Genomic DNA, 26,722 nt, shown 5'->3' on the forward strand with positions numbered 1-26,722 from the left:
AAAGAGGAAACCTATCTCCCTGCTCTATCACCACCTTCCTGATAAAAGCATTCCCTGGAAACATCACCTTTAGGGCAAGCACCTACATTCACTGCTAAACTACTGAGGACCAGAAGTCCCTTCAGGGCCAAGCTCACACCTGCTTTTTCTCAACAGTGTTTCTGTACCCTCACTGGTCTTAGCTTCCGTTTTTCCTGTCTGCTAAACAGGGGATATAAGAGGAGTCAGCCCAGCTGACCAGGAATTCTGGATTTTGGGATTTCTTTTACTCCTTTTACCTCATGGTTGCTTTTGCCTTTGACCAACAACAGAAAGAGAGCACAGCCACAGCAGGAAGGCATCAGTTCTGTCACGAACACAGCCACACCTACAGCTCCTTCTCCACTGCAGAAGGTTAAGCCTTCAAAAATCAATCCAAACTTGGCCCATCCACCAAAGCTGCTACCTTTGCACTATGTGGATATTAACCCAAGGACACTCCCAGAGATATGCTCTGGGCAAATTCCTGCATCTACCACAGACCTGCAATGCTCCAGAGCCAGCCTCCTGACACAATGATGGTCATCTTCACCAAGACAACAGATCCAGATTCCTCCAGTGTTTCCCAAGAGGACACACTGGACAAATCTGGTCCTCATGGCTGCTGCAACCCAGCAGTAAAAGCAACGCTGGGAACACCCAACAGATCTGAGCCCCGTTCCTGCCACGGGATGAATGCGGAATCATTTTCCATAAGGGATGAGAGTCACATCCCTGTCAAGGAAGCTATTAGTTAACAAAAAAAATCTTTGCCATTTTTGGAGACAGAAACGTGGACTCAGAAAAAGTCTTGCTGCTGCAATGAAGGACAGAGACATCCAACCCAAATAAAGAAGATCCATCATTATATGACAATGGCAGTGCTCAGACATCTGCCCTCAAAAGCCAGCCAAAAGCATTTTACAGCTTGCTTTCACAAGCTCAGAAATTCAAGCTAGGCTGTACCAGCCCTTTACAATTCCCTTCACTGGAGGGTATAAAGGACTTCAACAGAACTGCACTTGAAGCCATGTCTGCAAAAATACCACAGCTAAGGTCAAGTCCCCAGCAGCCACACAGCTTCTGCAGCACGTCCAGGGCAGGTTTGGTATCTTAGAAAACCAAAATCTCCTTTATTTTTACCCTGAAGTCTCCAGTATTCCAAAACTGTTTAAATTAAAACTAACAAGCCCAACAATGTACTTTTTCAGACACCAGAGCACTTTCTAAAGGTCAAGGTAACCGCAACCTAAAGTCACCATGGCTTATAAATGTGGGGGATATGACTTCTTGGTGGTTTCAGCTAATGGGCTTTGCCTTGCCTTTTCGGCAGGCTGGGAGCACACGTGGCCAAAACAAGACAGCCACTGTTCAGCTGTGAGAATGAACCAACCCCAGGCAGCCTCACAGCCCCACCATGGAAAGCATTATATCCTATCCCCTGCTTTGCAGACAGGAGAAATGGAAGCTAAAAACAAACAGCCACCAAAAAAAACCAAAACCGACCACACACAAAACAAACCACACACAAAACAACAAAACCCCCTGAAAAGGGTATAGGAAAAAAAACCCAACACAAGACATGAAGTTTGGAGCTGCACTGCCACAACACACTCACTCCTGGACAGAAAAGAAGGGGATGTTTGAAGGATGTGGGATGACACCTGCACCAGGTACAATCTGGCATTGGGTAAATAGGCTGTGGCTTAAGGGAAGTGCACAGAAGCAGGAAGGACTGAGGATGTGCCAGCTAGCAAGGAAGGTGCTGCGGCCACAAGACATGGCAAAAAAGGCAAAAAAAACCCTCAGATTATTCAGATCCTGTCCTTAGAAACAGATGCTTGAGTTTTTCTCTTACATAGGACTGCACTGAGAAAGACTCCTCTTCTCACCCCAGAACTTGTGATCTTCCATGTCACAGTTTTCTGAATGCAAGTAATGTCCAATGCTGCATAGGCAGATGGGAACCAACACTATGGCTGATGATAAACTGCACTGCTCCTGCTCTTACAAAACTGCTCCCAGCTCCAGTACAAAGATCCCCTTGTGCTCAGATGGCCGAAATCAGACAAGTGTTGAGCAGTGCCTTTACCTCAAAGCTTTACTAACATCTGAAAGAATTACAATGGGCCAACTGCATATTCTTCTCCTAAAATGTACCTGGTTCAAACTCAGTTCTCCCTCACCTCCTCTGACATATGCCCATATTTCTCCATGAATAGTTGAGCTGCTGGTGACACCCTGAGCAGATTCCAGAGCTTCAGGATATCAGTGAAATAACTTACTGCAGCTCAGGGTGGAAACAACATCAGAACCAGTAGCTCCCATGAACTACAACAGCTCTAAGACTTACGTTGGAGAGCTACTGGAATTTATTAGTTAACCTAATAAATGCCAATATCTCACAATCACAAGGGGCTTAAACTTTGTACCTGTACAATGCAAGAACAAGTTCATTGCAAATGCCATTAACAGTAAACCATAACAGCATTTCCAGAGAAGGAAATCTGGACACCTACAGTGGATCGTCAGAGAGACAAAGTACTAAAGTCAAGGAAAGAACTCTCGTTTGCCCCTTTTTCCAGCCTATCACAGACACATGCTCCCAAGAACCCAAGCCTTTCCCCTTGAAATGAGGAACCAATCACCCTTCTAGGGTGACACCACAAGCTTTGGGTTCTGTTCCCATTTTAGCATGTGCAAGGCACCAAGGAGACCTATGAGCTGCTGCTTCTCAGAGACATCAGACACACCTGAACAACAGCTCTCAGTAGCTCAAAGCTGGCAGTTTCCAGTTTCTGCCAATTTCCTTGATTCCCAAAAGGAAGTCTATGACCCTTCTGGATTGATGAGCTCATTTTTGTAATAAAAACATAAAGGTCCCTTGCTGCAAAGAAACATGAGCAGTCCAGCTAGAAGATGCCAGCACAGCACAAACAAGCCTTCAGCACCACATCATACATGGAGCTAAAAGCCCTGAGATCCTGTCCTCCTGTTTCTTAAGTAGTATTTGTATTAATTGGACCTTGTGTGGATGTTAAACATTACCTGAAAACTTTCCTCAGTAAAAAGGGGTCATTCAGGCACATTCACAGGAGCAGAATTCTTCTTTAGGGTGACCTAAAGTTGGAAAGTTTTGCTCTAGCTAACACAGGAGAGAGGACTTGATCAGAAAAGCACCCAAGGTCACTGCTGGTCTTGGCAAGGCTGGATAAACTGCAGTAAGGGCTAGAAAGAAGATCTGCCTAGTCTGGAGGCCAGGGGTCCAAAAGGCAAGCCAAAAAGTAACTCATTCCCTTTCCTAACAAACTGTGTTTTCAGCTGGAACTCGCTTGGCAGCCTTCCTGCCAGAGGATGCTGCAGGTCAAGACAAGGGTTCATTCCTGGCCAGGCTGAGCGGGGACACAAAACACAAGAACAGACAGTGCTCTGCAAACATGGGCTGGAGCTCTCCAGAACTGCATCTGCTGGGCTGTCCTCAGACAGAAGGGGATGCTGCTGGCCAGGACTGGTGTGGCCCAGGAAGCATCAACCTGAAGATGAGCAAGGATGGGGTAAGAACCAAGGCACAAACAGGGGAGCCAAGGCAACTCTTCAGGCACCCAGCTGCTCCACACCTGCCTCACAAACACCTTGGGTTCCTTGCTTCTGTGAAAATAAAAAGCAGTGGCATTCTATTAAAAAAATGTCACTTAAACTCCTTATTAAAGGTAATTTCCTCTCCCACCCCTTTTCATTAGCAACACTCAAGCATTCATCAAATGATCCTGTTACTTCCAGGCAAAACGTTAGTCTTCTTACAAAGAACCTATGTATTAGCACTGTCTATTGTTCTAACCATAAAAAGTTGTACTAAAAAAAAAATCAACTGAGAGGCACAGTGTCCCATTCACCTGAATAGGAGTTACCTTAAATAAACCTATCACACTGGGAAACCCTAAGTGCTTGGGAACAATGCTCATATGTGGAAAAAGATGCAGCAGTAACCACATTACTTTTCCCTTCTAGGCAGTAGCTTTCCACTTAAATTTTATACAATGCACCTGCTTATTGTTTTTATTACACAACATTGCATTCAATTCAAATCCATGCTGCAAGTATCCCACTCATAGCAAAGAGACTTCAGAAAGAAAAAAAAAAAAAAAAAATCATATCAAAGGGAAGCAATGTATAGCAGCACATGACAGCACCAATTCCAGGCAGGCTGTCATTCTGGTCACACCAGATGGCATTTCGACTGAAACAGTATCCTTCAGTGAAACATCCTTGTTACAACATTATTCTTGATGCACAGAGTCCTTTTGAAATTAATGGTACAAATTCTCTTTGTCATTTCAAAAGGACTGTGTTGCTCAGAGTGCTTTACCTTTTCATATCTTCCTTTCCAATAACTTGCAAAGGAGTAAGGCCAAAACAGGCCATTCTTTAAGGCAAAAATTAAAAATAAATAAATAAATCCGCTTTCCTTGGTAAGGAACTACAGAATATGGCTGTGAATCCCAACTCAGGAGAGCCTTATGTGTCATTCCAGATCTAGGCCAACTCAAAAAATCACTTAAGCTCCTGATTAACTATAATATGTGCTTAAGTTGCTTTGACTTCCGTAGGACTTAAGCATATACTTAGATGCTTTCCTGTACAGAAATACTCTCTTAAATCAAATCCTGTTTCATAGGGTCACTACACACACACACACACAGAGCTCATGTGCCCAAGAAAGCTCTAGCTGTAAACCAGACTGCCTGAATTTTGTGCCTCACTATGGACCAAAGTGTTTCACCCAGAGCTTTAAGTAAAGCTCAAATCTGGAAGTGCTTTATTTCAGAAAGGGACTTTGTGAAGGCTCAGCTCTCAGTTTTAGATTTGGTAAGTGATGCTAAGACTTATGAGGGAGCCTACAACACACCAGAGCTACAGATGTTTCCAAGAGGAGAAAATCTCCATAGACCCAGTTCCATCTGCTATAAATCTCACTGTGGACTAGCCACAGGCTGTGAATGCACAGCAGAGACCAGAAGGACCTTTCACTGGTCCCTTCTGAACCACTTCTGGTGAGATTATGCCTCAAAACACCACAAACTTCCACAAGACACACCACAAATTTTTGACACAAGACATACAGAGTTACAAGCAGGAAGGTTCTCAGCATCAAATGGGACATCAGGTTTCAACCCCATTCCATGTCACCTGTGAGGAATACAGCAATTTCCCCCTAGAATTCTACCTCACTAGGCACGAGCAACTGCTAAATTATCCTGAACCTACCCTACTACCAAGGAGCTCTCATGTTTCCAAACAGAACCTCAGCCAAAAAAAGCCCCTTTGCCCAAATCCTCCCCTCACCAGCTACTCTCTTGCTATTAGAGTTAATTGCAAGCACATCATTCCTACAGCTTGGCTGATAGAAAAGAACTCCTGCTACGTAGGGGCTTGGTTTTCCCATCTTGCCTACTCTCAAGGCAGTGCAATAAATTATTATTATATATGAAGGCTTTGCAAACAACTAAAGCATCCTGTGTGCCTGCACAGGGGCATGCTGTTTCTCAGTGTGATCTGAAATAGCCAAGATATTAAAATCCCACAAAGAACGGAGTTTCTAATGGAAAAACTGATGTGCCAGATGTTGACACTGATAATTACTGTGGCAGCCTGGAGCAGAGCCCAAACCCCTCTAGGTTAGACGGCCTCACCACTCCCTGTTCCTCAATGACCCACATTACAGTCCAGCTGCTCCCACATTCACCCACCTCTGGGGGTTTCTCACCCAGAATAGGGATCCACACTATCTTTTCCAAGCCCTGGACCTTCCCTTCTCTTTCAATGACTATCCAGCCCAAACAAGGGATCAAGCTCTTCGGTGCTGAAGATGGCACAGGAGAAGGAGCACTTCACAGCAGAACATCAAATTCCACCAGCCAAATAGCTCAACCAGCCCTCCATTTGGGGAAGCCCCAACTGAACAAAACTCAACTCAGTTCAGCAGTGCAAGATGACTGTATTTTACCTCTTGAAATCCTCCTCTTTCTTATTGATGCCACCCAGTGAAAATATTAGGATGAGAAAACTCTGCAGATTGAAGATATGAAAGCTGAAGATCAAGTCCTTTAGCAGGAATCAGGAAAGGATCAGGACAGCAAACCACAAACTCCCAGCACACCTACAACTTCTCTATGCCTGAGATTGGTGTCTGATTCAAACCCACACCAGCCTTAAAAACTACTTCTCCCCAAAGTGGTGCAACAGGCTCCAGAAGCAGTGGGGATGCCTGATCCTCCTGCATTGTGCAAAAAGCCAAGACCAAAGGTGTTGCTTACCCAGGCAGCTGTGAGGAGGGCAAGCAACACTGTTCCCTACTGCAACACAACTTCAGGGCTTTTCCCACCACTCTGGGACCTCCAGCACCCTGTGAAAGGGGATTCTGCATCTCCAGCAGCCTGGGGGCTCATGGAGCTGAGGAGAAGTCTCAACATGCAGTCTCACACAGAGGGGAACAGGTTTGAGCTGGAGGGTCTCTGTGGGAGTCTTGCACTGAATATGAAATGTACACTAGTGCCAAACCTTGTTCCAACTGAAGGCTCAAAACACACAGATGTCAAAATATCTGCTGATCAGACAAATTACAGAAACAGAGAACACACAGTGACTGCAGGGAGGAGAGCCACTGCTGCAAGCCTGCCCCAGGGAAGTGCAGGATCCCAACATATAAAACAGAACACCATCCAAAAGCAAAAAGAAAATAGAAAAGTTTACTGCCTATCATTTAAATAGGGATTTCTGTTACAGAAACACACCAGGAGTCTGCCTGCCCTCCTCTCTCAGCCCCTGCAGGGAAAGACATCATCTTCCTCCAAAGGTGACAAGAGATGAAAGAAAAACAGAAGTGACAAAGAGACACAAGGAAAGGAGTTGCAGGACGCTGCAACTTCTCACTTCAAAGCAACAAACTCCTTCTACCATCAAGTTTATTTGAGTACCACCAAAGGGTAAGACTTGAGAAAAAACACAGGTACATTCAGTATCTACACTTATGCTGAGTCCCTTGCCAACCTTTTCAGTATGTAAAAAAAAATATTTAAAAAGCCCAGTGGTTTTCAGGAGCTTCTTTCTCCCGTGGTTGCTGTGAGAAAGCCTTGCAGAAATCATGGTAGAAATTAAATACATTAAAACACAAATGTGATTGCACACATCTATCTAGCATGAAGCAAAACTCAAAAATTGTTTTTCCCCAAATTATAGTGTGAAATTTCAATAGAAAGGAACACATTTCTTTGAAGTCAGTGTTGTCCTTCCAAGCTGACCTTCAGTCACCTGAATCACATGCCCAAGACCACCAACATGACGCAATTTCCATCTCCAAAGCTTTGGTCTTATAGGATTTATTGTTTAAGCTGCAAGGGAAGCACATTACACACTGCTGACAGTGCATTTGCGCATGTGAACAAAGATGAGGGTGAGGTGAGATTAGGACAAGCTCGAGGGAATTAGCTCAGTGGGTTATTTATTTCATGACAGCACAGATTAAAAGGGCTGACTGTCCCTTTGGCCTTACAAGCACCCATGTGAGTTACCAAGCACGTTTTATTGGAGGGAAGGGGAAGAGATGTTATCATCCAGGTAAATATCTCAATAAACAGTTGAGTATTTGATGGACAGCATTTTGCATATGATTAGCATGAAACCTCCCAGGATCCCCAAATACCAAACAAGGAAATGCTCTTTTTTAGCCTTACTGGGATGGGTGGGCTGGATCACTCCCAGCTGAGAGGCAAATCAGCTGAGTCAGAGGGATCAACTACCCAGCCAGGATATCACAATCTTCAGGCAGGGCCAGCCTTGCCCAGTATGCTCCAGTTCAGCAGCAACACCTGCAATTGAAGCCTCCCAGTCCCAACTGGTACAGACCAGCACCCTGCTCATGCCCTTTCCTGCTGGACCAGGCTTCACTGAGGCTCTCGAGGGATTGAGTAGCAGACTGAGTAGTAAAAGCCAGACGGCCTCACTCCTACTGACCCGCTCACACCGTAACGTAGTTCTCATTTCCGAGTCACTGGCTGTTCTCTCTCAGTCCTGGTTAATATTATTTGTGTTTTAATGCTTTCTAGGAACCATTCCAGCTTTACATCACAACAAATACCACCGGTTAGGGGAAACACTTAATCTGGCTGGCCTTGTTTTTGGTACTTCACTTTAGGAACTGGTCCAAGCAGTGAGAGAAACAGCAGTGCCTGCCCCACGGTCAGACCTCTCCCCACATACACTCAGCCCCACTGGGGATGTTGCCTGCAAGTCTGAAGGTGGCTTTCATCAAGGCTGAATTCTGGAGCTCCTCCAGAAATCCTCCAAGGAGAACAAACGAGTCAAATAAAGAGAAACCCACAAAAGCTTGAGATCAAAGGACTCTTTGGGTTCTTTTTCTTTGCAGACACATTGTGTATTTCCCATTTTCTTCCTCTCAGTCTCACCAGCAGCACATGTTTCTGCAGCAATCATTGCCAGAGTAAGTGCCCAACTTACTGGCTGAGCAACTGCTGTACAACCCCCAGGAGGAGGTTTTTGTCACCACCTCATGCTAAGAGCTTGCACTGAACTGCTCAGTGACACCCACCTCAAAACTTCCTGAACCACTTCTTCACAGGCCATTACTCCCACCAAGCTTTTAAACCCTGCTTGCTGTCCCTTCCTTCCCATCCTCAGGTCCAACTCATGAAACTCATGCTTTACAGCAGCCAGAATGACTTTCAGGTGTGCCTCCTGCCAGAGGAAGAGCTGTTCACCCAGTGATGTGCTCTTCCAGCCCAGGCTAGTTATGGGAGACTTTCTGGAGTGCTGTTTCTCTTCTCAGCACTCACCCTGCTCAGTCAGGAGGAAGCAGGTAGGAAAGGTGAGCACACAAGGCACATCCCACCATGGAGGTCTGGGAGCTGCTGCTTCCCAAAACAAGTTTGCTCTGAAGCTCAAACCAGACCCCAATCAAATGTACCTGCTTGCACAGAGTGGCTTTATCCTTTCACCAGTTTCAGTCAGAAGTCAATTTACCTTCTTCCAAGAAGCTGTTTTCTTGCTGAGCAGGGATATAACCAGCACAGAGACTTAGAATTTAGTTCCTCATCTGCAATTCCACATCTCTGCAGTTTGAGCATTATTTTCTCTCACAAAAAGGAGCCAGAATAATTTTTTTTTTTTTTTTTTAAACAGAGCAAGAACCCAATCAAGGGTATCTGCTGTTTAGGACAAGCATGACGAGCTCAGACAGTGAATATTCACTGTCAACAGATTGCCCCAGGGAGGGGAGAGGGGGACTCAGTGTTACAACACATTAATCATTTACCCACAGATTTTCTCAGGAACTTGTTACCCACACCCAGCATCTCAGGAGCACGTCTGCAGGGTGCAGGCAAAAAGGAAATCGGGGAGGGAAGAGGAGGAGATACCTTAAGTCAGCAGGAAAGTGTAAAGAGCTTGAAGCCAGGGGTTATCAACCAGACAAAATGACCCAGTTATGCAACTGAGAGGAGAAGGAGGATAAAAACATCAAGAAAGGCTGAATACTGTAAGGTTCCCAAAATACAGAAGGCACAGATAACTGGCACAACTGACCACAAGAATTACATTAAAATACAGATTACACAGCCTCCACCATGATTTAAAAAAATCCTCAAGAGACTTAAGGTACCTCTTCACAGCAAACCAACACAGTGCCATGAAGCAGCAGAGAGCATCTGAACTCCAGGCAGCACCTGGAGGTCACCATCCATTTATTCTCAGGGAGTATTCCATTTATCTCCCACCACCAAGTAACAGCACTGGTGCATAATAATTTTTAGTCAATATTTCAGTGTTTTGGAGGGGAGGGAGCTTTGTGTTGTGCTATTTTTCCTACGCCAAAAAGGCACTAGAAAGCTTCAAAGTTCAGATCCTGAAAGGCCTGTGGGTTTTATGGGAAGCAGGGGTTCTCTCTAAATTTTTTCCCACATGCAAAAAAGTTTCCCATTTTACACCTGGGCAATAGTTTTGAACTCTGCACAGCAACAAGCTCTGCTCCAATAGTGATGGTTAGAAGTGCTTTGACAGATTTCCATCACCCCTTGAAGTGTCCAAGGCCAGGCTGGATGGGGCTCTGAGCAGGCTGGCCTATTGGAAGGCATCCCTGCCTATGGAAGGGAGGTTGGAACTGGATGATCTTTAACACCCCTTTCCACCCAAACCATTCAAAGAGTCATGGATTAGCAATGCCTTTCTTCCAGACTCCAAATTAATCTTCTGCTCACATTAGCTTTCATTTTTTTCCATCAAACTAATCTTTACTCCTCTTACAGATTACTAAGCAGTGGACTGAATCAGGTCATCTCATTTTTGGGAGGAAGAACAATTTGCACTACCTTGTTTGCACAACAGAACCACTGAGTCTGCCACATCCAGCACACTGCACTCCCCTCCACTCCTTTCTGAGCCAGGCCAGCTTCTAATCATTGTTTTTATGTAGGTCCCACATCCCACCCACATGCAATGTAGTAAATGCTTGCTTTGAGTTTTTGGTTGGTTGTTTTTTCTCTTCAACCAAGTGACATTTTTCAAACCAGATGACTTTTTCCACTTTAAATGCTAACAAAGTGGGGGGGTGGGGGTGTGGTGAGGAAACTAATCAGTTCATCTTTCTCCTCTAGTTTGATGCAACACTGCCCTTACTCTTACACAGCAGCAGCACTTTTCAAATACACTTTTCACCAAAATGTTTAAATGCTGCAGAGAAATTGCCTACTAAGATGCCTAGCCTATACATTCTCTATTTTCCACCACCTGTCAATAACCACTGTTGAATGCCTCAGAAATAGCTGCTCTCTTTTGTACTTTGCCAAGCTTATTTACATGAGATACCACGTCCCTACTGCTATTAAATGCCCCAAGGGACAAGGCAGCTCAGGCATCTGGAACACACACCAGACAACTCCTCTAAAGCCACTCTAGGATGATACACAGAAATCAGGAGTGCAAGGTTTGGGCATAAAATTTTTAAAGTTCCTGGTGTTGTCAACAAAAGTCAGCCACCAACCCAATGAAGGTAGGAGCAATTGGAGATTATGGTGCCACATCACCTCCTCAAGCTCCTGTAGCATCAGAAAATGTTTGAAACATGACAAAAGCAATTTTTGTCCCCTCCCAGGCACATCAATGACAATAGTTATCATTTTTAGCACAGTTTATCTTCCTGCTCAAGCACAAACCACACAGTGGTTGGTGCTATCAGAGAAGAGCACCTCAGGTTTGCCAAAGTGAGCAGTGAGGAAAGTGAACTTCCCTACATTATAGAAGAGAGTGAAATGCACAGCTCCTGGCCTCAATGAAGGGAGCACAGAGTGACTTTAAGCATGGAGACCAGTTAGGATGGCCAGGACAGCAAGCAGCTGCCTGGACACAGGGAAAACAGGAAAGGGAACAACCTTACATCCAGAATGAAGAGAAGGGGTTGTTCTAACATCCACCTCCTACACATGGATGCAACACTTTATTTTCTTCCCTCTTTGGGAGCTGTCCTCACAGTCACAGAAGTTTCTGAAGAGATGCTCCTTTCTCTCCTACAGCACAGTAGTATTTTAAGCACTCAGCACCAAGTCCAGCTTTACCCTTCCCCTTCAGACCTGCTCTGCCCCTTTCCCAAAAGGACAAAAAAAAAAGATGGGGAGCACACCAGAGGTGACACACTGCTTGTCTGAGAGCAGCAACAAGCCCTGTTGCAGCACCCAGGTGTGGAAGAGTGAAGACAAAGCTTTGCCACTGATCCAGCATTTTTTCTGATCTGCATGCCAACATGAGTGGGCAATTAGCCCAGTTACAGATGTCACACCATTTGGCTCCGCTTTCTCCTGGGAAACATGAGATGGGGTGGATGTAAACACCTTACCAAAGAAGCAATGGCAGTTGGCCACACTGAAGGAGGAGGGGTGACACAGAACCACGGCAAAGCAAAACCCAATCTCAGCATTCCCACTGTCCCAGCAGGCTGCAGAGACAGGCCTTGAGCACAAGCCCAGGTTCTGCAGAAGAGCATCAGCCACCCCCCTCCAGCACTGCCTGCTCCCCTGACCACAAGCTCCTCCACGAGGGCTTCTCACTGCCCAAGGGGCCCATGATCGCTGCCAGTGTCATGCTGCCCACCCAGAAAGGCAACACTGAAATCCATTCCTGTTTTCCATGAGCTAAGCAAAACCCAGCAGTGCCAGCCCTTGTGATGGGTAAATGCTTCTGCGATCAGGGGGACATCTTTATTTAAATGGCATCTGTATGGCAGGTGCCATCAGGCCTGCCACCCAATCCATTTGTGTCAAACCCTTACGCAACCGCTGCAAATAAGCCCTGTCACTCACCCAGCCTGCTCACACAAAAGGATCGTGTGCCAAGCACGCTGACCCCTCTATTAAAATCACCCTCATCCAGCTTTTTATAGAAAACAGCTGATCTCCTAAGGCCTCTCTGCACCATAACATGAATTGCAGAACTTTCAGGACCAGCCACACAGCTTGGGATCCACCCGCCCAGGTAGGCAGCGGCTTCAGAACGCAAAAGGCTCACAGAAAATACACCCAATGCAAATCACTTTATTTCTGGAAGAACAGAACTTTTTCCCCCTCCATGTTTTAGCTTACTCCACCTTCCAAAATAGCCTGAACTTAGTCAAGAAAGGCATGTTCATTTTGGAATGAAGCTGCATGCACACAAAGCGCTCGCACAAGAGCTGTGGCAGAACAACTTGTTCCTCAATAGCTATTCTGAACCACGTCTCAGTAACAGATCCAGAGTACATCTCTGTAAACGAGACATGTTGATCTGACAACCTGGTTGAAGTGGTGGGTAGAAACTTAAAACTTTTACAAAAGCATGAGCTCTCACTGACAACTCCCTTGAAGTAAGGGCGCATTGATCCAAGAAAAAAAAAAAAAACAGACATCATTCCCTTCTTTTCTAGAGACCTGCTTTGCATCTTCAAGTGTTCAAGTTATCAGTCTAGCCCCAGTGTTGGTAAGACCAGCTTAAAAACCAATACAATCAAAATTACTGTGCTGAAAGTTTACCTCCTGTTTGGGAAAAGAAATTCCTTTTTCCAAAACATTCCTACATGACCACAAGACCCGGAACCTTAAGTTTATTTCAAATGGAAGACAAGATATTAAAGGAAATTACAGATTTAAGGAAGCAGAGGCTGGCAAGGACTTGATTTATAGCAGAGCTTACAACAAGACCACAATCAATAGAAATCACTGAACATATTGAACATTAAACCTAAGACACTGAATATCTCAAAACTCCATTTTGCTTATTATTATTTGTGATTGCAAGGTCTCAGATCAAAAAGTGGTTCAGAAGAATGACCTTTATCCTCACTGCTTTTAGACAGCCTGAACACTGCTTTTCTGAATGAGAATTTTTTCTGAAATAGCATGGTAGTATTTTTCTTTTCTGATTTTGTTTCCCCCATTCAAAATTTCACTCAGCACTGCAAGTACTAGTTAATGCAATGCCTTTCCACATGCTCTGTTTCACTATCAGGCTCTTAGTATTCAGGACTCCAGCATAGTGAGAAAAATCTTTGGGAAGCATCATTTAAACAAAATAAACTGCAAATTTTTCCCCCTAAAAGGTTTCACAGGCTTAGGGTTTTATACAACAGCTTGTTTTCACAAACCATATATTCAGGATCCGGTTGAAATTGGTGTCTTGTTTCAGCCACCCTGCCTAAAACATGCACTTACTTCCTTTACAGCAACGTGAATTTGTTCACTGTGGCCAACTGATACCATATCCCTATTAGACGCATATGCATATATATATATATATATTTACAGGCATGTGCTGTCTCATCTAAGCTGGCCACGACCAACACAAGGCTCATTCAGCCAGGAGGAGGGTTCCTAAAGCCTTATCTGCACCCGGAGTGGTTTAGTGTTACTGGGCTGAAAGGAAACAGAGAGACATCCTGTTTATAGGCTGTAGAGCCCAATGGATAAACAAGTGCACCTCAGTTAGAGGCACAGAGGGGCAGGGGGAGGGGAACAAAAGGGCAGAAAGCGAGGCTTAGCGGCTGTGAGGACCGAAATACCAGCCGGGCCGAGGCTGCCGGGGGCTGCAGAATGTACAGAATGTGCCGCCCCGCCGGGGCTGCCGACCCGCGGCGCCCGAGCCTGCTCGTCTTTCAGCCCAGCGCTGGGCCACTTCCTGGCACCCCGAGAGGCGACACCGGAGATGCTCTTCCACACCCTCCTCTCCGCTCTCCCAACGCACGCCCACACCACCGAGGCTTTCTGAGCATTTTGTGTTTCATCTGCCAGCTGGGCACGCTCAGGGTTTTTGCAATGCCACAGTGGGAAGGGTGGTGAGCAGGGTCAGTCGTGCCTCTCTGCTGGCCACCCGAGGAAGCCAATAGCCTTCTCTTGGCATCTGCTGCTGGCCACCAGCAGAGGTGGACCCTGGGCTGGAGGGACAGGGTCTGAACCAACCCAAGGTCACTGCTGTAAGCCCCATCCCCAGCTACAGCAGGGAGAGACAGTCCCAAAATATGTTCCTCCCATTCCTCTTGAGTCAGGAAAACACTGGAAGTCCATCACCAGGTTAGAAGGAGATACCAGACTTATTCTCATTTTAATTACCACTTGTATTCATTGGTCCGGCATGAGGGAGTGGGTCAGGGACAGAACTATGGGATGGATGCAAGAAACAGGAGATCTATAGAAAAACCCTACAAACAGCCCTATGCTTCTGACATTGTTCTGCCCATCCTTAAAGTGACAGAAAAATGTGAATATCTACCTTGGTCCAGACCCAAGAGCCCCTTGTGCCTTTAGCAGGCGTGAACCCACAATACTCCTCTCCTGGACTGCCCTTGATGAGGAGGCAGAAGCCCTCTGGCTGCTCAACACCTGCCAAGGTACCAATGTTGTGACCATGGTGACTCACCAGGCCAGTTCCATGGAGCTCCAGGCTAGCTCCACCCTCTGCAGCAAACTTCCAAATAACACCTTAACTCCACAAACATCTGTCCATTGTTGACAACACCCTAACAAACAAGAGGCAAACTAGAAGTGGGGAGGGAACATGGAACACCTTATGGGCTCAGACAAATAAGGAGCCTGTCAGGGATGTTTCCTACCTGGCCAATCTTCGTGTGAAGTATCTAATCCCACTTTCCACACCTTCGCTGCTCCACTGATCATTTTTCCCTCTTCACTAGAGAACACGGGGAATTAACCCACATCCATTCTCACCCAGCACAGAAGGAAAAGTTTTGGCACTCCTGTTTCCAGTTACAGACAAGCATCTCATGCCAACTCACAGAGGAGGATTTGAACAGAGGACTGACACCTCACAGGGCAACCCAAAACTAGAGACCCAGGTCAAGGCTCAGGTGTGACTTCTCACATCTGTTTCATTTTTTGTTTTTACTGCCTCATTTTCTCCACAGGTCCAGAAACCCTCTACAATGGAGGGCCAAACCTCAACATGTTCCCCAGCCCTACTAGTCTGAAAGACTCCATCCAAACCCTGTCCAAAGCATGAGTAAGAAAGAATTATCCCTGTGTGTACAAGCAGAGCTTGCTGGTGAGTGATGCCAGCATTCACACTCTGAGTACTTCCATCACAACATGGCTGGCACAGCCAGTGCTTCACAAGCTCCACAAAAACACCGCAGTTCTGTGAGGACACACAAGAACAGGACTTGCTCACACTCTGACATGACCTGAGGATGAGACAGTGCTGCCAGGCCCTCGGCTGATGAACTGAGGCCTGGGGAACCTGAGAGCTGCTCCCAAAAGAAAGCCCTGAGCACGTAATTTCTCACTTGTTTCCCATCCTACTCTTTGTCTCCTGCAACAGAGACACTTCTGACTCATACCAGGCTTCCGCAGGGCCTGACACAACAGGTCGGCAGACTCTCCTTGAAATCAAACAATAGCAAGCACAAGGTGACTGTGCCTTGGCCAAGAAGAACCCAGACTCAAGACAGTCCTCAGAGGTACAACTCCAAAGTAAATAAATGTTGATTAACTCCTTTTCTCATCAGCTCTGTGTAGTTCTGATGCCTTTATTTTGCCTTCCTTCCAGCTGGAAAAAAAAGTTCATTGAGAATGAAAGCTAGTGACTCGCAGTGAGCAGTGACAGATGCTGCCTGCCTGCATGTGTGAAAAAACTCTGACAGGCAGAAATAACACACCTCACATGTCTAGTGGTGGCAGCGAAGCAATAAATATTCTAATAGACTACTAAGGCTCATAGTAATAATGCTGAGCTCCTTTTACAGAAGCCACTCCCCGTACCAGATGACATCTGCCATGGTATAGATGTTCCTGGAACAGGGAGATATTTTTAAATCCCTCAATGTGGCACAAAACTGTGAGTGTATCAGCCAAAATACCAGCCATCACAGCGTTTAAATATAGCCTTGCACATACCATCTATAGATGGGAACACAGACAGATACATGGTATCTAGCAGCATTACAAACAGACATTCTTCTGCTGGTCTTGAGGACTCGAGAAGAAACTTCCCAGCCAGCAGCTCCGCCCGTGTCATCCCACCCTGTGCAGTTCTCCATCAGCTTCTCCCCAGGGTCTCCCCAGAGCACCCCTCTGTACACACACCTTCCAAACCAGAACACACGGGCCCCAAAACTTCCTCTGTGCTGTGACAGGTCCTGAGGAGGAGTTAGAAAATATTCAAGGCAGTCCAGTTCACCCAGGGACACCTCTGACATGTACAAACTCTAGGCATGGTTCCTATCAGAGGCAGGAACACAGAGGTGCTAGAGGGAAAAGAATTTGCAAGCTCCAAACTAGCAATAGCTCCCCATGGAGCACCTGTAATTGCTTCCCAGGAACTCTGCTGGCACCCTAGCTACTGTAGGGGAAAAGGAAAAATAAAAATTGTTTTTAAAAGTGGCTTCAGGTCCTACAATACATTCTCTGAGGAGTATGAAATGTGCATCAGCACTTCAAAAAGAGCACCGCAGCTGCCGTCAGACCCAGGGTGATGTTTAAGCTCTTGATACAGTTATCTGCCTAATAATAACCCCAAAGAGCACTCCTTGCCTGGCTGCCTGCCAGACCACATGCAGACTCTCTGCCCTTTCTGCCTTTTTTTAAGTTTTTTAACTTTGTCAGACATGGAAACGTTGACTCTAAGAAATTCAGCCTCTTCTGTGAAACAGATTAGCTGAGACTTCTTCATTGTTGTGGAAAGCATGACTTGGGTGCCGGGGAGGGGAGACAAAGGGGAAAACTCATGTATTTTGCCTTCACATGTGCTATATTTTCTGCTCTGGCAGGAAACAGTGAGAAAGACTCTGACCCAGCTGCCGTCAGCTGCGTTGGAAGTGATTGTATCAGCTCCACCTGCTTAATGTGGGTATTATTCAGGACTGCAAGGACAATGATTTGAGGCAAATCAGCAGTGACTGGTGTGTTCTCGAGGGACAAATGCTACACCGGTGCATGACACAAGTGATCCACAACAGTGGGACAACAGCGACAAGGTTGGGAGGAGGAAGCAAAGTGGGAGAGAGAGATAAACATCTCCACCTGTTTTTCTAGGGAAAAAGATATAACAAGGGGAGCACAGTTTGTTCAAACATTACAGAGTTTGCACAACATTTTTTCCAGCACTCAGAAGCAACAAATGAACTGCATCAAGAGATCCAGCAGCTATAGTTCAGAGAGGAACATCATGTCCATATCAAGCTTTCAAAGCCTTATAAAATGCAAGAACCTCAACATGGTTTCTTTATACTCAGAGAATAACAGCCTTGACAAAACAGGCTGAGGTGCCACACTTTGCCATTCACACCTGCTATGGATCTGGCCCTGTGCATCACTGAGCTTAGGTGTGGTGTGGCCCTGCTGAAGCAGGTCCTGCAGATCACTCCTCACAGCTAGCTACGCATCAAACTAACAAGGGAGCCTCTAACAGGCACGTGGACAACAGCACAGGCTGAAGCAACTGCTGCTGAAGCACAAGAGAGGCACTTCAATGGTGTTTTTAGAAGGAAAAGATAAAAAGAAAAAGGGAAAAAGCATACCTTTGCAAGTTCCAGCACATGAAGAAAGCCCCAGGTCACTGCTGTAGCTAATGAGAAGGGCGACAGTGGTGCTCAGCAAGACTGTTCAAAACATCCTCATTTTTTTTTTAAATCAAGCAAAATACACACAAACAGCATCATGTCCGCAGCCAGCTGCTGCTTTGACATCCATACAGCCAGCAAGATCCTGTGAAGTTTTAATAGGTAGGTCAAACCCACAAAGACTTTGCTACCACCCTCTCCTGCCTCCACAATGAACCCCTTTCCCAAGTGGTTTTACTCTGAGAACTTCACAAGCTTTCATTAGAATTGCAGCTCAGAGAGCAGCCTGCTCGCAGACAAAGCACACACAGCTCCAGCAGGAGAGAAGAAGCCCTTTAGCTTATTCTGCATCGTATTGCTCCAGGATCCGGGTAAATAACAACATCTCAAAAAAACAAACTGCATCAGGCATGGGACCCTTATGACCCAAATGGGTGAGTTTTCATAAGAATTTACCACTTTTACCTCCACAGTGTCAGACAAGTGGAAGCAAGCCAGAAAAGAAGGGCGACGTCGCCCTTTGCAAACACCTAACGAGCCCAACCGAAAACACGAAGCCCAGCACCTTTGGAGACATCCCCCTGCACACCCTGGCAGGGCAGGCGGCTGGAGATGAAAAAGACCCACCAGGAAAGCTCTTCCATAGGAGCTGATATTTCAGCTACCAAAGAAGTTTCTGTTTAAACAGACATTAATTGCATATGCTCAGGAATTTCTCAGCTTTACCACTTAAAAAACATCCAAAGGCACTTTGAGGCTCTTCCTTTTTTTCTCTACCGCCTTTGTTTGCTCTGTAAACACATTTGTGTGCACCCTGGATCCTGTAACGTTCTGCTGCAGTGACAGCACCTCCAAAGCAGAGCAGTAGCAACCTACACATTTCACCAGGGACTGCTGAATGTTCTGGGTCCTGCCCCTGCCATCACAGCACACCACGATGCAGAACCCCACAGAGCCCAGCTCCTGGCAGGACCTTCTCCCTGCACAGGATGAAGATGTCGTTGGTGCCATTTGTACCAACAGGTAGCACTATCAGGAGCAATGCTCACAACCTCAGCCTGCTCCCTCAGAGGCTGAAACTCTCCCAACAAAACCCTACCTGCGAGCACTGGGGTTTGTTTATTAAAGTGCTGTTGCAAGTTTACCCACAGATCAAGGCCTTGATTGTGGCAGGTGGAAGATGTGAAATAACTGCAAATACTTTGTAGCCTTTTGAAGAGGCCGCTGAGGTCAGCCCAGCGATACTTCGCATCCCATGCCAGGCAAGAGCGGCAGACAGCCTCCTGTGCACAAATAGGATCCTGGCCAACTGCTACGGCAGGGCCGCCCATAAAGCTGCTCATGAAGACACCAGGAAGAAGGACAGAACAAATGGAATCACAAAACTTGGATCAATTCTTTGTCTTACCATATACATAGCTACACATAAATGTTTATACACACCCAGCAACATCTGTGCAGCTTTGGGCAAGCTTTGACCCCTCCTGGTCAGTAAAGAGACAGTAAAATCAGTGCTCTAAACACACCTGGAGGCAAGAGAACACCCAGCAGAGCTCCATCTCCACCCCATCACTGCACACAGCAGGAAACGTCAGCAAGGACACACCAGTGAAACGCCTCTCGAGCCCAAGGGAGCCATCTGCGGCACCAGCCCAGAGGAGCTCCTGGCAGATAGCCCACGATACTTTCTATTATGTCCTTTAATATTTCCTTACATCTCACACATCTGCTGGCCTCGCTCCCCAAGGGGAAGGCTGGGAGTGACTCCTCTTGTCAAACAGGTCTGCTCCATGCCTCGAGCAACACAAAATCTCCCGAGAGCAGCCAGGAACCTTTCTCCCCTCTGAAATCAGGTCACCTCCATCACGCTCAACCTCAGCCCACCCAGAAAGTAGAGTCTGAACCAAAACTCAGATACCTTTGGCTGAGCTGGCCATGCCACCACCACTAAGCCAAGTGAAGCAGCCTCTGCAGCACCTCACAGAAGGGGGGTAGGAGAGGGAAGTCATTTTTGACAATGAAAATGTAATGGAACATTTTGTATCGATCCACTGTGGGATGAGTCATGTTTAGAGTGACTCGCCTCCTCTTCCCCTCACTTCCCCACTCCCAAATTATGGACTGCAAGAAATGAGCAGAGATGATGGGCAATTTCAGATGTTCTGAACTCAGGTTTCTCTCCTGCTGGAACAGCATGCCATAACAGCAGATGGACTGAGCTCCAGAGATGTCCTACATGTTCCCACACCTTATACGGGCTACAATAGAATTGTGTCTAACTAATGGGCAATTAGGAAAGAACTAGAAGGATGGGAGACTGTGGAAGAAATGAGGAGTCAGAAGGAAGATCTAGACAGGATCAACAGTAAAAGGAGACACAAAAGAACAGATGGGGATCAGACACAAGCCTCAGAAACAGATAAGCAAGCTGGAGGTAGATTTCTACATATGCACACACACGCCGCAATCTCTGATTTGCTGTCTGAGTCTTTAGGGGACTAACTAACTTCAGGGTATAAAGCAGAAGATGACAAGCTGCTTATGCACTTGCCTATTAATGTTTGGCAGTGGGACACAGACAGGACCCAGCACCCCACCACATGGGGCATTCAAGCCTGACCAAGAAATCTTCCAGCACTGGACTCTAGCCAGGACCAGTACTCTCCATTCAGAGAAGAAACTGGTACTTCAAACCCTGGGAGATGACTAATTGCAGTAGCTGAGTTATGGCATAGCTTTTAACACACAACGAAGAGACATTAAGGTCATCTTGACTCTCATCTACACCATCCCCTCCCACAGCAAACTTGCTGCTCTTTTTTTCCTCCTACTCCTTTTCTCACTTTCTTCCCTCCCCTTCAACATTCTTTCCTTTCAGGTCTTCTCACCTCCCTCCATACCCATTTACCTTCCTCTCTCGATCCACTCCTCCAGCACTTGAAAAATCTTTCACCCACAACTCCCACAGCAAAAGCCCTTCTCTTCCAGGAACCTGCTTTATCTGGAGTTTGATCTCCAGCAATTACCTGTGCTAACCCTTCCACAGACCTCAAGTGTACATTTGTCTGCCTTGCTTTGCAGAATCTTTAGGACAAGGATTGTCATGTTCCCCACTTGTAAAGCACAGGATACATTTACAGGGCTAGTAAGTGATAAATAAGCCACCTCAGCATTTCAGGGTAGCTCAGTGTGGGTTCCCTTGGTGTTTGCCTTCCCACCACTGCAAACTAATCTACCTGTAAGACTTTTTCTTCGTTATCTCTGTTACGAGGTTATCACTTGAATTTATCTGCATTTTTCAAAAAAAGTTGAGACAGGGAGGGGGGGAAACAAAGGGCCTTTACCAGCCCAGTTCAACCTCAGCTCAAACCCTGAGATGTAGAGGAGCTTGAGGGAGCATCACAGGGAGAGACCACAGCCAGAAGTAACTCACTGGGTAATTTCAAACCCCATATCTCACTTCTATCCAGTCTTCAGTAGGTTTTTGGACAAGCAGACACACATGGCTGTTTGCTCAGGGAGCAGTAATCAAATCTATATCCAATTCCAGCAGCTGAGCATGTATCTGCCTTTGGAAGGAAGCTGGAGAAGAGACAAGTAGACTACTGAAATGGAAAACCAGGGTAAGGAAATAGAAATTACAAAGAAAAGATTACCCACAACACACAGGGCATCCAGAGGTGACTAAGAGGTAACCTGGGCTTCAGTGAATAAAAACTTAAAAACATAAAAACAGGGAAAACAAAACCCTCCACCCCTGTCAGAGCTCATGCATGGAACTGGGCTGGTTGGCTGGCAACCACAGCCACGCACGATGAGGGATTTGCATAACAGGTGGAGCACTTCTCAGGAATCAAGGTCATTCCTCAGGAATCACTTCTCAGGAATCAAGGTGCTCATTCAATTAAAATAAGAGGGCAAAAGTACTTGCTAGACAGCTCACTGAGTTGAGATAAAGAACCAGCTCTTAGCATCATGAGAACCTAGGTTGTCTGGGGTTTCTGCTCTCTGTCTCCTTGCACTCCTCCACCACATGGATCTCACCCCATCTCCCTGCACACACCAGCTCCTCACCTACATGAGGACACTGCTCCAGTCCCTGCAGCACACCCATCACCAGTGCCCTCCCAGCCTTCAGAAATACTTCACTGGGAACATGCTCAAAAGCCACATCCTTCTCTGTCCCTGCAGCTCTAGCAGCCTCTACAAGGTTATCTGATGCAGCCTTCTGACCCTGACACATCTTGGGGGAGAATTAGCTGATAACTAACAAAGCACTGCAGGAACCACGTGTGTCAGGAAGCCCATGTGATAACAGCAGTGTGCCATGAGAAACCTCATCCAGAACCGCAGGAAAAATTACCATTTTTGTTACTGTTTTCATCGGAACTCACCAGCTACCCTCAAGACTACACAGCACAGGAATGACTCCAAGAAAATAACGGCAGGGCCATTTAAATCCCCTGTGATTAGAAATGATCACCAAATCAGCGACAAGCAAGACACAATGAAAATTAAGAACAAAAGTCAAACAATCACCTAGGAAATAACAGGAGACCATGTAAAACCACCAAGCCAACAAGCACCCATTCCTTCACACAGAATGTACATAGCAGCATTTCACCCAACAGGGATGGAAGGGCTGGTGCTTAATGCTGACCCTGGAAACTTGCCCGGAAGTTTTTACACCACTCAGCATGCTGTGCATAAAAGGGCAGCAGTGGTGACACTCCTGGTGAACTCCTGCTGGCCAAGCTGTCTGGCAGGTATAGTTTAAAAAGCTGGGTTTGGAAAATATTGCCTTTTTATAGTTTATCTCAGTGCAGACAGCTGCCTCACACCTCTAGAAATAGCAGGATTTAACAGCCATGTTTGCAGGGACAGATTTTAAAGGTTCCATCTTCTAAGAAACAACCTACACATTCAGAAACAGGAGGCCAGATTTGTTTTGATACTGGAACCCCCTTCCATATGCTAAGCATACCCACGGATTTGCAAAAACCCTGCTCTGAAAATGGGATGTTCATTCAGCAACAGGCGAACAGTAACTGGCGTTTGCCTTCCTATAGAGTCTGTTCTCAGCACAACCAGCAGCAAAGTAGCAACATGATTAGGCTGATATTGCCTTTTGCTGAAAACTGTTGGCATTACAGAAGTAAAATAGTGGTGGAGGAGAGCATTAAACACTGGAAAAACAAGACTAATAACTTAAATACAAATACCCCACAGGCAAAGCCAATCAGCACCTCTCTGTTGTTCCTCTTAAGATGGAGCAAGTCAGGATCAGATCCCAAAGCATTGCTTTGATTTGTCTGAGGTGATAAGGACTGAGCCAAGAGATTCATTCCTGGGTCAGTCCCACAGCTGCAAACCCCAATCCCAGGAGTCTGGAGGAACTTCTTCAGCCTCCTCAACTCTATCACGCTGGTGAGTGCAATAGGGTTAGTATGGTTTTCCTGCCTTTTCAAAATAACGAGGTTTTTTTAGATAAAAAGCACCAAATTCCCATATATTTAACTCTGGAAGTGCTGATGCTAAGGATGTAAATGACTCCAAATCTAACAGGGCTCTGCAGAATTTCCATGGTACCACCTTTTACTAGTAATAGTTGGACCGCATCTTCCTCATCAAGAAATTTTTAATTTTTTTTTTTTTAACTGAAGGAAGGGGTACTAAAGACAACAACCTACTGTGAAATGACCAAAATTCCTATGCAAACAACTCATTAGCAGTGTTCAAATGCAATTTAAATTACTAGTTGTTAAAGTGCTCCTCAATTTCATGGTAAGTTTCCAAGCAAAATTACATGCTATGTACCATTTAATTGATTGTTTTCTACTTCTTAACATCCATTTATTCCCTCCTCCTGTCCTTTTCTTAATTTCAAGGGATGATAATGACTTTTCAGGGAGGAAAGGGGAACAGCAAATGGAGTTGAAGAGGGATTTACCTGAAGAACAAGGATGTAGGAGGGAAGTGGCTGCCAAACAGGCAGCTTCACCAGAACTCGTCCCTCTGATGTTTTTGCAGTAGGGGTATGAGACAGCACAGCACAAGGATTCTTTTCCTCTCCACCACAGGCAGCCAGGCTTCTGAAACCTGATATTTCTTTAAAACATTGTCCTTCCCCACCAGGAGAAGCAGTAAGCACAGTTAACTATCCCAGGACATCAGTAAAGCAACAAGAACAACTCCTTTGCTCCTCCTGGGCATGTTAGTCCTTGAACCAATGCACTCACTAGAGGCAAACAAGTTGCTCTCACTTGGAGATCTCATCCCAAATGCAAATACCTAACTCACAGGAGCAAAGTCCCCCCCAAAGCTGAGTGAAGAATTAAGCTGTGACTGAGACTTCCTGCTGTGTGAACCAGCTGGTACAGGAGAATGTGTATGATAAAGCTAATAACAAAAGACATTTCTTAAAAGCCTGCACTCCACTCAGATCCCAGGAAAGAGCAGCCCTTAGATTAGGTGAGGTGCCATCTGGAAATTTCTAACGTAACGATGCGTGTTGAGATCACATCACACACTAGCAACACAGATCAGCTTTATGAAATACTCAATGCCTCCTGGTTTACCTTTAAGCAACTGATGCAGAAATATTTTGTGCTCAGAAATGTATGACTTTATTAGAGTAAGAGAGATGGTTTAACAGCATCACTCTGCCCGAGGCCACAATGCACCCACCTGTCTGCAGGAGCTGAGCACAAACCATCACATGAATACAGAGATTTGCACTCTTTCCTAATCTGTTGCACAGTGCCCTAATTTCTGTGCCTGCACACAACAGTAACACTACTTTCCTCAGCATTCAGGCACCATTTAGTACTTAAGGGATCCAAAACCTTTGCCTAAAGAAACGCAAAGTATAAGATGTGCAGAGGTTTGTAACCTTCACCCCTTCCATGCCCACATGTACCAGTCCCACGCTATCTGGGGCAGCTTCTCTTACCTGCCATGGGGCACATACACCCAGCCCTTAGTGCATACTGAGGTCCCTCAGAGCATTCAAATCACAGTGCTGGTGCAACCCCTCTGCCAGCTATGCAGCGCCAGCTCTGGATTGATCAGGGCAACAGCCAGAATGAAGGATGGGCTGTGAACCCAAACCTCCCTACATGGGAGCTAAAGCAAGCCCTTTGCATTTAACACATCCTTAAAAGAGATTGAGAGAAGCTTAAGAAAGGCAGGCATGGAGCTCTCTGAACGCTCTTGAGGGCCAGTGCCATGGAAGGCTTCTCAGGCTGGAGTGTTTACTAGGTGCCAGGCTAAAGGAGGGGGAAAAAAAATCTTTAGACAGCTGTATTAATTTACAGGTCAGCCCTTAATGGCTCTGTTCCTGGAGCAGGAGAAAATCCTTTGTGGATCCTGGATAGCGTCAGTGGTCACTGAATCTGCTGAGGTCCTGGAGAAACACCAGATGGAGAGCCCTGGCAGCCTGCAGTCCCAGTTGTGGGCATCACCTCGTCCTCCAGAGCTCCCCCAGCTCTGCCAGCACCCACCAGGAAAGGGGGGCACAGGCAGCACATGGGGAGCTCATCCTGCACAGTCTGTCCAGCTCTCAAGTCACGTCCTCGCAGGGGTGAGGTGTTGCACAGAGAAGGATCAGCACGTGAACATTTCCCAGACGTGCCAGACTAGCCCTGCCTGGAGCACTGGGTTACGGCACCCAGGCACTGCTCATCCTTGTCTTCCAACAAACAGCACGTCCTGGTGAGCAGGAAAGGGAAGAAACTGCGAGGGAACAGAACATCATCATTTCCAGTCTCACCGTGCTGTTCCCAAAACTCCAAGCTCAGCCACAGGCAGCTGGTGAAGCCTGGACGTGCCACATCCATGTGCCACTAGAAGCACGGCCATCACACAGGGGCACGTGTGCACAGCAGAGGCAAAGCACAGCACGCAAGGAGCAACACAGACCATGGTCCCACTGCCACAATTCCACAGCTTGGCACCACCATGCACAACAGAGGATGAGTGTCTGCTGGGGGAGTCCCTGGGCCAAGGCTTCAGCTGCTGTGACAGCTCCATACATGTCCCCAGGGCCGTCTCCTGAGCCGTCACCTCCCCTGCCCGTTCAGGCTGGGCACTCTTTAGGACAGCAGTTCTTCCCTTTGCACCAAGCTCAGCCCAGCCAGGCCCTGACCCCAAAAGCTGCAGTAATCCAATCAGCCTTTTGAAACAACAAAGATTAAAGTACAGCTGAACTCTATAAACCCCCAGCATGTCTCAGCCACAGAAAAGGCTCTAGCAGTCCTCCATCACTTTTTGTGGCCGAGTGTTTTCTATCACACATCCATCCTCATGCTAACTATCTTTCCCTCTTCAAGACAATCCAGACAGTTTTGTACCTCAAGGACCTGCTGCAAATCCACCGCTCTGAAAAAAGCAGGGAGTATTAAGCCCTATTTAAAAGGGCCAATTAAAATCATCAAGAGGTTTACCTTTCCAACAAAGGTCTCAAATTTAAGATGGAGAGTATGAAGCAACAGGTCTGAAGAAGCCTAAAAATACCAGTTAGCTGAGAAGATACAAGGATTACTAACCAGCATTGGGAACAATAAAAGTTTCACCAATGCCCCTTCCAAAGGAAAAGGATGA

General features: G+C 46.2%; 1 protein-coding gene across 14 annotated transcripts in view; it reads right to left on the minus strand.

Annotated features, from left to right (window-relative positions):
* Window positions 1-26,722, minus strand: part of LPP (LIM domain containing preferred translocation partner in lipoma) — a 370,626-nt gene that overhangs the window by 279,839 nt on the left and 64,065 nt on the right. The window lies entirely within an intron of this gene.

The sequence above is a fragment of the Haemorhous mexicanus genome, chromosome 10, assembly GCF_027477595.1.
Source record: "Haemorhous mexicanus isolate bHaeMex1 chromosome 10, bHaeMex1.pri, whole genome shotgun sequence".
NCBI lineage: Eukaryota > Metazoa > Chordata > Aves > Passeriformes > Fringillidae > Haemorhous > Haemorhous mexicanus.